The sequence below is a fragment of the Dermacentor variabilis genome, chromosome 3 (assembly GCF_050947875.1).
Source record: "Dermacentor variabilis isolate Ectoservices chromosome 3, ASM5094787v1, whole genome shotgun sequence".
Classification (NCBI taxonomy): domain Eukaryota; kingdom Metazoa; phylum Arthropoda; class Arachnida; order Ixodida; family Ixodidae; genus Dermacentor; species Dermacentor variabilis.
This window is the reverse complement of record NC_134570.1, coordinates 8787665-8798945: the sequence shown is the minus strand read 5'-3', so window position 1 is coordinate 8798945 and position 11281 is coordinate 8787665.

Sequence of the window (11281 nt, the reverse complement as noted above, 5' to 3'; positions counted from 1 at the left end):
GAACGGCGTGATCTGTGTTGTTTCTTGCACCGCCGTGTTGTAAGCGAAGGTTACATACGGCAGGACCGCGTCCTACGTCTTGTGCTCGACGTCGACGTACATTGCTAGCATGTCAGCGAGGGTCTTGTTCAGGCGCTCCGTAAGACCATTCGTCTGCGGGTGGTAGGCAGTTGTCCTCCTGTGGCTTGTATGGTTGTACTGCAGAATGGCTTGGGTGAGCTCTGCTGTAAAAGCCGTTCCTCTGTCGGTGATGAGGACTTCTGGGGCACCATATCGCAGTAGGATGTTCCCGACGGCAAATTTCGCCACTTCGGCTGCGCTGCCTTTTGGTAGAGCTTTAGTTTCAGCGAAGCGAGTGAAATAGTCCGTCGCCACGACGATCCACTTATTCCCGGATGTTGACGTCGGAAACGGCCCCAACAAATCCATCCTAATCTGCTGGAATGGTCGGCGAGGAGATTCGATCGGCTGTAGTAATCCTGCTGGCCTTGTCGGTGGTGTCTTGCGTCGCTGACAGTCTCGGCATGTCTTGACGTAACGGGCGACGTCGGCGGTCAGACGCGGCCAGACGTGGCCAGTAATACCTTTCCTGTAACCTCGACAGCGTGCGAGAGAATCCGAGGTGTCCAGCGGTTGGATCATCGTGTAGGGCGTGCAGTACTTCTGGACGCAGCGCTGACGGTACAAAATGAAGGTAGCTGGCGCGGACTGGTGAGTTCTTCACGAGCAGGTTGTTTTGTAGTGTGAACTAAGACAACCCGCGCTTAAATGCCCTAGGGACAACGTCGGTGTTTTCTTCCAAATGCTCGACGAGGCCTTTTAGCTCCGGGTCTGCTCGTTGTTGTTTAGTGAAGTCTTCCGCGCTTATTATTCCAAGGAAGGCGTCGTCGTCCTCGTCGTCTCGCGGCGAGGGATCGATGGGGGCTCGTGATAGGCAGTCGGCGTCAGAGTGTTTTCGTCCGAACTTGTAGATTACGGTGACGTCATATTCTTGCAGTCTGAGGCTCCACCGCGCCAGCCGTCCTGAAGGGTCCTTTAAGTTAGCTAACCAACACAACGCGTGATGGACGCTGACGACTTTGAATGGCCTGCCATAGAGGTAAGGGCGGAATTTCGCTGTAGGCCAAATGATGGCGAGGCATTCCTTTCAGTCATAGAATAATTGCCTTCCGCTTTTGATAGCGACTGGCTAGCATAGGATATCACACGTTCAAGTCCGTCTTTCCTCTGGACTAGGACGGCACCGAGGCCTAGGCTACTGGCGTCAGTGTGGATTTCGGTATCGGCGTCGTCGTCGAAGTGTGCAAGTACCGGCGGCGACTGCATGCGTCGTTTGAGTTCTTGAAATGCGTTGGCCTGCGGCGTTTCCCACTTGAACTCGACATCACATTTGGTTAAATGTGTTAGCGGCTTCGCGATGCGTGAAATTTCCTTGACAAAGCGCCTATATTAGGCACACATGCCAACGAATCTGCGCACTGCCTTCTTGTCGATTGGCTGCGGCAACTTTGCGATGGCAGCTGCCTTCTGCGGGTCGGGGCGCACTCCAGATTTGCTGAGGACGTGACCTAGAAATAGAAGCTCATCGTAAGCGACGCGGCACTTTTCCGGCTTCAGGGTGAGCCCTGATGACCTGATGGCCTCTAATACTGTCGCAAGCCGCCTAAGGTGATCGTCAAAATTTCCGGCGACGACAACGACGTCATCCAAATAAACAAGACACGTCTGCCATTTCAATCCTCTTAACAACGTGTCCATGACGCGCTGAAACGTTGCAGGCGCCGAGCACAGTCCGAATGGCATGGCTTGAACTCGTAGAGGCCGTCTGGCATAATGAAAACGGTCTTTTCACGATCTCTCTCGTCGACTTCTATTTGCCAGTAGCCAGACCTGAGGTCCATCGAAGAGAAGTGTTTAGCGTTGCACAGCCGATACAATGAGTCGTCTATCCGTGGAAGGGGGTACACGTCCTTCGTGATCTTGTTCAGTCGACGATAATCGACGCAGAAGCGTAGGGTTCCGTCCTTTTTCTTCACCAGGACTACAGGAGATGCCCACGGGCTTTTGGACGGCTGGATGATGTCGTCGCGCAGAATTTCGTCGACTTGTTGCCTAATAGCTTCACATTCTCGCGTCGAAACTCGGTAAGGGCTCTGGCGAAGTGGTGGAGCGCACTCTTCGGTTATTATTTTCGATGCTTTGCAACTGGTGTTTGTCAAATCCTCGATGACGTCGAAAAGCAGTCTTTGTATCGTCGGAGAAGACTCCTGGTCTGTTGCTGCTTACTCATAGGAAGACTTGGATTTACGTCGAAGTCTGGTTCGGGGACTATGCTCATAGGGGTAGATGCGGCAGAATCCGAGAGGACAATGGCATTGCTGGTTTACACAATTTCCTCGATGTAAGCGATTGTCGTGCCCTTGTTGATGTGCTTGAACTCTTGGCTGAAGTTGGTTAGCATAACTTCCGCTTTCCCTCCGTGGAGTTGAGCGATCCCTCTTGCGACGCAAATTTCCCGGTCGAGCAGGAGATGTTGGTCGCCCTCGATGACGCCTTCTACGTCAGCAGGTATTTCGGTGCCGACGGAAATAATAATGCTGGAGCGCGGCGGGATGCTCACTTGATCTTCAAGCACACTCAAGGCGTGGTGGCTACGAGAGCCCTCCGGCGGTATCGCTTGATCTTCCGACAGCGTTATCGATTTTGACTTCAGGTCTATGATTGCGCCGTGTTGGTTCAGGAACGAACCGGACCGGACCGCAAAGAGAGCACGAACGTAGTCCCGGACCATCGAGCAAGCCGTCGTCTGCAACAGCTGCCCCCGGAGCACGGACTTCTACCTGAGAAGACCAAAAAATTGTGGCCAAGAAAACCACAATGGCAGCCCCAGTGTACATCAACAACACAGAGAGCCCCCTACCTTCCGTGGAGCTACGTCGGAAGATCCGGAGACCTGGCTCGAAACCTTCGAAAGGATCTCGGCCTTTAACAACTGTACATCTGAGGATCAGCTACGACACGCGTATTTTTCCTTGGAAGATGCCGCGAGGACTTGGTTCGAGAACCGGGAGTCCACCGTTGCAACATGGGACCTGTTCCGCAGTAACTTCCTGAGGACGTTCACGAGCGTTGTACGAAAAGAAAGGACCGAGGTTCTGCTAGAAACCCCAGGCCAATAACCAATGAGACCATCGCCATCTTCACAGAAGAGATGACCCGTCTTTTCCGGCACCCCCACCCGGAAATGTCCGAAGAGAAAAAAGTACGTTTCTTGATGCGAGGCGTAAAGCAAGAACTTTTCGCCGGACTAATCCGAAACCCACTGAAGACCGTAGCTGAGTTCCTGACAGAGGCTACGACGATTGTGAAAACTTTAGAAATGCGCACTAGGCAATATAACCGCCAAGTGCTCACGCCTCAGTGTGCCATCCAAGCGCTGGGCTCAGTTGATCTTCAAGAAACCATCAGGGCTATTGTGCGCGAAGAACTGCGCAAGGTCTTGCCTTCGTCGCAGCCTCAAGTAACTTCGATCGATGACATCATGGAAGATGAGGTTAAGCGATCGCTGGGAGTTCCTGAGGTGCAACCTCAATTACCGCATCCCCAGCCAGAAGCGTTGACCTACGCCGCCGTCGCACGCCGTCAAGGTCCCCCTCCGCGACCGCGCCAGGGCCCTGTAACGCCGCAATTCCGTCGTCCGCCGCCAGCACGGCCACCCGTCGCCCACCGCACCTACGCGAGGAAGACGGACATTTGGCGGCGCGCACCCGACCACCCGCCGCTCTGCTACCACTACGGCGAAGCCGGCCATGTGTACCGCCGATGCCCATACCGCGACCTGGGATTGCGAGGCTTCACCGTCAACGCACAGCGCCCGAGGGAAGGTGAACGCCCTCGTGACATCGCCGACTACCTCGCCGCTACTCAGCGGAGCCCTCGACGACCGTCCCGTTCGCCGTCAACAGGCCGCTACCTGTCGCCGCAGCACCGTCCATACACTGGCCCAGCCCAGGGCCGGTCAGCTGGCCCATATCCGGAAAACTAAAAGCAGCAACCGATGGAGGTGCGGTTGCTGTTCGTCGAACTGACGAAGATCCTCCACCGCCGACGAAGACACCGAAGAAACTATCTCGACGACATAACGACACGCCGCCGTCCCGACGAAGTGTGGAAGCAAAGAATACGACGACGAAAGACGACCTGACGACATCCCATACCAGCCACAGGTCAACGCGACACAGCCGTGATCGACGCCAAGACATAACTGTAACGCAAGACAAAGAACCACCGACCTCGACGTGCTTCTCGTCGGCCACGCAGGCACCGCCTTAGTCGACACAGGGGCCGATTACTCCGTCATGAGTGGACACATCGCCGCCAAGTTGAAGAAAGTTAAGACTGCATGGGAAGGCCCACAAATTCGGATGGCTGGAGAGTTCCAATCGGTCGGCCGAAGTGAACGGACGTGTAGTCGGCGCGCTCCGCAACCACCGAGACTACGCGACCTTCACCGACCGCGCTTGACCGCCCTTGCCCGGGCCGCTTTCGCCTGGAGTCATATGGGAAGCGGCTTTCTCGCTGTTTCCCAGCGACCGCCTTTTATTCCCGGCACTTTGTTGCCGCTCCCCGCGCCTCTACAGCTCTGAAGCAGTTCCAACGCGGCTGCCCCTGCCGGGGCCATAGCTGCCTTGGCGTGTTTTCTACACCATGAACCAAGAGCGCCAAGCGACCAGCTCTTCCGAGGCCCATGTTCTAAACGGGCGTGCAAAGGGCCTTCGGCCAATTCACCGCTCTGGTTTGATGGAGCATTTATCTACCGCAACGTCATTTTCCAACGAGCGGAAGACGCAATCGGCGACGGAGAACGCCGCCACGCGTTCCTCAAAAACGACGAAAACGCCCGAGGTGGATAGCGCGGGAGTGGCCGCCGATCCCATCGTCGCCAATTTTCCCTCCCAACAGCGAGAGGTGGCCACTCCGACCGGGGAAAGGATGGAGGAAGATGCTGCCCCGAACATTTACGACGACAAAACTGACGACGACACAGGTGGCTGTTGGAAGACAGTCATACATAAGCGACGTATCCGTCAAACGGGCGCTAAGACGCAACCCTCCGAGAACATCTTGGGCATTCCGGACGCCTCCCAGCCTACCGTACGCAAGCGCATTCGGAATCAGAACCTCCCTCAACTTCCTTTGCACGATGAAAAGATAATTCTGCGGCCTCACGGAGGACTTTGTCTCGATAAATGGACGCGCCCACAACTCGCCAGTGCTCTATGGAGTGCAGCCGGCTTGACCACCGAGGATCGTCAGGACATCATATTGCGACTGCGACCTCAGCAGAACTTGGATATCATCAGCACACCCCAGTCACACGTAGCCGACGCATTGTACAAGGTGAGGGAGCTGAACCTTGGTCAGCGGGTCTATCCCATCACGACATATTTTGCGGCCCCAGACAACTCATGCAAGGGAATTGTTCCTGGCATTTTGCCCGGTACACCGTCTTCCAAGCTAGAGGATGAATTTGTGGCTCCTGGAACTCAAATACTTCAAGCACGAATAATGTGTCAAACCAACGTTGCGTTGGTAACATTTGGAGGACTTAAAGTGCCTCGCTACGTGCGTTTCTATGGTGCAGAACTCCGTTGCTACCCCCATCGACCCCGCCAACTGGTTTGCAAGATATGTCACAAGCTCGGCCATTGGGCTGATTACTGTCCTACGCCGCACGTGGTCATTTGCGCGACGTGCGGGACTGACAACCCCACCCCGTCACATCCGTGCACCCCACACTGCAGATTCTGTGATGGCACTCACCCTACAGCGGATCCAAACTGCCCGCGGCGTGCTAGGCAGACACTGAACAAAGCTTGGGTGCGGAAAGCTCTCGAGAAAGAGAAGCGTGAACTCCAACCCTCCAGCGACCCGACCACTACCACAGATACGGCGGAGACCCGAACGTCGCGCGCACCAACGAAGGAGAACAGAAAAGTCCGGTCGGAGACCAGTTCGAGATCCCGTCGCAAGTTCAAGACTCGGTCCCGATCCCGCGAGGCATCGGTGCGCCTCCCAGAGAAGCGCCCTCCTTCCCCATCTTCCCAACAACCCTACAAGAAGGCCCTGCAGACCAACGCCCCAGCCAAGGTGACCCTGGTCCCTTCAGGGGTGCAGCGGACCCCGGAGAAGAAAACAGCAATGGAGGCGCCTCGGGAGGTAGGTCGGGCGGAGGGTCCCCCACAGCTCGCTCCCCCCGTAAATCTCTCCCTACACCTTCCCCTATTACCAATTCGTTACGAAATCCCGATCCTCTAATAGAAATAGCCCGCCTACGTCGTGACATGGAGGCGCGCTGTGAGCGCCTGCAAAAACAAATGGACGCGCTGGTGGCAGACATGAGCACTAGTATGCAGGCGGCTCTGGACAGGATAGAACGCGAAATAGAGACCCTTCAAATAGGGATTACGGAGCAAGTGAAATCATGTATAGAGTGCACTTTCGCACGCATGCAAGTTCCTGAGCTTAGCAGTAGCAACGAAAGCGCGCTTTCCGACCAAGGCTCTCGGCCGCAACCTTCAAATGTGGGCACCCGGCGCCCGCACGACCGCCTGCTTCCTCTCGTGATAATGATGGCGCCGCGTAACGCGGAGCAACTAGTGGTGTGTCAGTGGAATTGTAGGGGTTCCGCCGAATACGAGGTTCCCTACAGCAGTATATCGCCACGTCCACGAACTCTTCCGATGTCATCCTCTTACAGGAAGTCAATTGCACCCCTTCTTTATTCGGCTACAGCGCGCTCTCGGGTGTCTCTCCAATTGTGGGAGCCTTAATTTCGAAACATGTTACATGTCGCATGCATACCACTAACATTGACATTCCTCACCAAATACTGGAAATAATTACGTAAGGTAAACGCAGCGAGAGTCTGTTTATACTCAATGCATACAGTTCCCCCCGTTGGCGAACGCACTGTTTTCAGCACCTACTAACAGAATTTGGTAGGTTTGGACGGGTTTGTGTGGTGGCCGGCGACTTTAACGCTCCGCATACTGCATGGGGTTACGTTAAATCGCAGGCTAAAGGGACCCGCTTATGGAATGCCATCTGTAACATGAGATACACACTGCTTACCGACCCAGAGCACCCCACTCGCATGGGCAACAGCGTATCTCGTGACACCTGCCCTGACCTTACCTTCGTGCGCAATACTGGCCCGGTCGTTGCGCACGGGCCTTCAGAGGAACACCTTGGCAGTGACCACTACATTGTGGCGACCACCTTGTCATTACGGGGTGCGCGCAGGCCCGAGCGAAATGTGCGTATAACGGATTGGGCGAAATTCAGCGAACGTCGCCAGGACCCACCTGAGCGCCAAGGGTACGAAAGCTGGCTTGACTCTCTCGCACAAGATCTAGAGGCCACCACGAGCACACTGCGCACCACAACCGAGACACCAGACATAGATCCGCATTTACTTCATCTTTGGAACGCCTGCAGAGGGTTGACACGACGATGGAAACGACAACGCCTCAACCGCAAACTTAGGAAACGTATAGATCAAATTACACGGGAATCTCAGGAGTATGCAGAGATCCTTACGAGGAATAACTGGCGAGGATTTTGCGATCGCCTTTCAGGCACATTGAGCACAGCAAAAACGTGGTCGATTCTTCGCTCACTCACAGATCCCACCACAACAAAGGGAAAAACATTTCAACAGCTGCACATCCTAATGCACGAGTACAGGGACGATGTCTCGACACTCCTCAGAGAGCTGGAGAAGCATTTCATACCCACAGGCCCGCCGCCGCAGTACCCTGACTATCCTTATGTAGGCGAGGCGAACGAATTGCTAGATGCGGACATCACATCTGACGAGGTGCGGGTGGTCCTACAAGACCTACGCCGCAACACGGCACCGGGAGCCGACCACATCCGATTCGCCACCCTTCGTAACCTCAGTGACGCGGATATTAACCACCTCACCCATATCTTCAATGATTGCTGGCGCAATGGCGTGCTTCCCCAAGCATGGCGACACGCCGATATCACACTGATCCCCAAACCGGGAAAGCCTGTTAAGGTTGAAAACTTACGACCCATCTCCCTAACATCCTGCATTGGTAAGCTCATGGAGCATGTACTCTTGCGGCGTCTGCAGCCCTTCCTCGAAGAAAAATCATTCTTTTCTAACTCTCAATTCGGATATCGGGCTCATCTGTCTGCCATAGATGTGCTTTTACAATTGCGGGAGGAGGTCATAGGACCTCCGTCGTCCGCCCAAACGAGAGCACTCATAGCCTTAGACCTAAAAGGGGCATTCGATAATGTTGAACATGACCTCACCCTTCGCAATGTTGCACATTCACACTGTGGAATTCGTATGCACAACTATATCCGCGCATTTCTTCGAGATCGTACAGCCACCGTAGGAATGGGACCGCATCGATCCGGTACGATTCGCCTTGTAGGACGTGGGACACCCCAGGGCTCAGTTCTTTCCCCTACTCAATTCAATATCGCGCTCGCAGGGCTCTCTCGGCTACTCGACCAGATCCATGATGTCGCCCACGCTATTTATGCGGACGACATTACTATCTGGTCGACACGGGGTTCCGACGGAGCCATCCAGGACCGACTTCAGCAAGCTGTCGATACAGTTTCCGAGTACGCGAGCAAATGCGGCTGAAGATGTGCTCCGGAAAAGTCGGAGCTCATAATCATTCGCCCCCGGAGCCGTTCCTCTACTCCCCCTATCACTGTGCACGTGGATGGCACACCAATACCACAGGTTAATCGTGCTCGAATCCTCGGCCTACACGTCCAATCGGAGGGCAGGTCAAACTACACTGTTTCCCTTCTATCCAGACAGATTGAGCAAATTCTGGCCATGATCCGGAGGGTCTCCAACAGGCGTTCGGGCCTTCGAGAAGAGGACCTGCTGCGCTTGGTGGAGGCATGCGTGATCAGCCGCCTTACATACCATCTCCCATTTCAGCGGTTGACCCAAGCGCAACAACTTCGCATAGACGCAATGATTCGCAAAGCGACGAAGCTGGCCCATGGCCTCCCGAACTATACTTCCACACACCGTCTCCTTAACTTAGGGACACAACACACTAAGCGAGCTGCTAGAGGCACATTGGGTCAGCCATCGCCAGCGCCTCCTACTCACTCCTACTGGCCGCCATCTTCTCACACGGCTAGGATACTCTGTCCCACCCCTTGAGTCTGAAACCCGTCAACGATCTTGTCGTCAGCGACACGCCAAGCACTAAGTATTCATCCATTGCCACGTAATAAGCACCCCGAGCATTACAAAGGGCGGCGCAAAGCCCGTGTACGATACATTAGCCGCATGCTTGCAAACATCCCGGAAACACATACTTTATACACGGACACATCACGCACTCAAGAGGGCTATACCTCGGTAGTTTTGGATGGCACCGAATCTCTGAGAGACTCTGCTGCAATGCGCGGAACAAATGCCGCTTACGGAGAACTTCTCGGTGTTGCTCTTGCAATTCGATACGCCATCCGTGTTCCTGAGGAAGTGCATATATTGACGGACTCCCAACAGGCATGCCGGGCGTTCCTATCAGGACATGGCATCCCGAGAGCGGCACACCAAATTCTCAACAGATCCCGCAAAATACACCAACCACACCTCCCCGCATCCACTTACTCTGGACCCCTGGTCATACCTCGCTGCCGGATAACGAACACGCACATACGGTTGCCCGAGAAATTTCCCTCCGGGCGACTCGGTGTGGTGAGGCGACTAGTTCAGAGTGGGGGGATCCCTTGCTCCGTTACAAAGACATACTCCGTCATTATACACGCATTCGTCGCACCCACGCCACACCACCGTCGTCCTTCTCGCGGGAGGAAGCAGTGGCATTATGCCAGTTACAAACCGCAACTTTTCCAAATCTTGTCTCTCTCAATAAATTCTACCCACACTGTTATGCAGACCGTTGCCCTGGCTGTGGCAGCTCGCCCAGAATCGCCCACGTCACGATTGAGTGCACTGCAAACCTCTTTCCTCCCTTGCCAACTCTCCTTTAAACCCTACGCAACAAAGAGCTGTGGGACGATGCCCTCCGCGACGGACCTCCCGAGGTCCTCCGAGCTGTGATACAACGGGCTCGAAACATGGCCGGAATCATCTTAGGGACCCTGGACTGAGGGTTCCTGCCACACTGCTCTCGCCATTCAAATATTATTAATAAAGATGTTTTACTCTCCCTCTCGGACGGCTGGAGGGCACCTCATAACGCCGACTGGAATGTGCACAGCAAGAATTACCATTCATGACCAGACTTACCCTGCCACCTTCGTTATCCTCCAACAGTGTTCACGAGACGTCATTCTCGGTATGGACTTCCTGAACCAAAAGGGCGCAATCAACGACCTGAAGTCGAAGCCAGTAACGCTGTCGGAAGATCAAGCGATACCGTCGAGTAGCCCTCGTAGTCACCACGCCTTGAATGTGCTTGAAGATCAAGTGAGCATCCCGCCTCGCTCCAGCATCGTTATTTCGGTCGGCACCGAAACGCCCGCTGACGTAGAAGGCGTCATCGAAGGCGACCAACGTCTATTACTCGACCGAGAAATTTGCGTCGCAAGAGGGATCGCTCGACTGCACGGAGGAAACACGAAAGCGTTGCTGACAAACTTCAGCCGGGAGTTCAAGAACGTCAACAAGGGCACGACGATCGCATACATCGAGGAAATTCTGGAAACCAGCAATGCGTTTGTCCTCTCGGATTCTGCCGCATCTACCCCGATGACCATAGTTTCCGAACCAGACTTCGACGTAAATCCAAGTATCCCCATGAGCAAGGAGCAACAGCTCAGAAGTCTCCTCCGACGATACAAGGACTGCTTTTCAATGTCATCGAGGATTCGAGAAACACTAGTTGCAAAGCATCGCATAATAACCGAAGAGTGCGCTCAACCACTCCGCCAGAGACCTTACTGAGTTTTGACGCGAGAACGTAAAACTACTAGGCAACAAGTCGTCGAAATGCTCCGCGACATCATCCAGCCGTCGAAAAGCCCGTGGGTATCTCCTGTTGTCCTGTTGAAGAAAAAGGACGGAACCCTACGCTTCTACGTCGACTATCGTCGACTGAACTACAGAGAGAGAGAACAACTTTAGTGAAATTAAGTGCAGAGTTGGTTAGGCTCCCTCCACGCAGGAAGGGCAAGCTTCTACCGCGACGCGGCCACTACGTCAGTCCCGTGCATTTTGCTCCTCGAGGTCTTGGTTCCG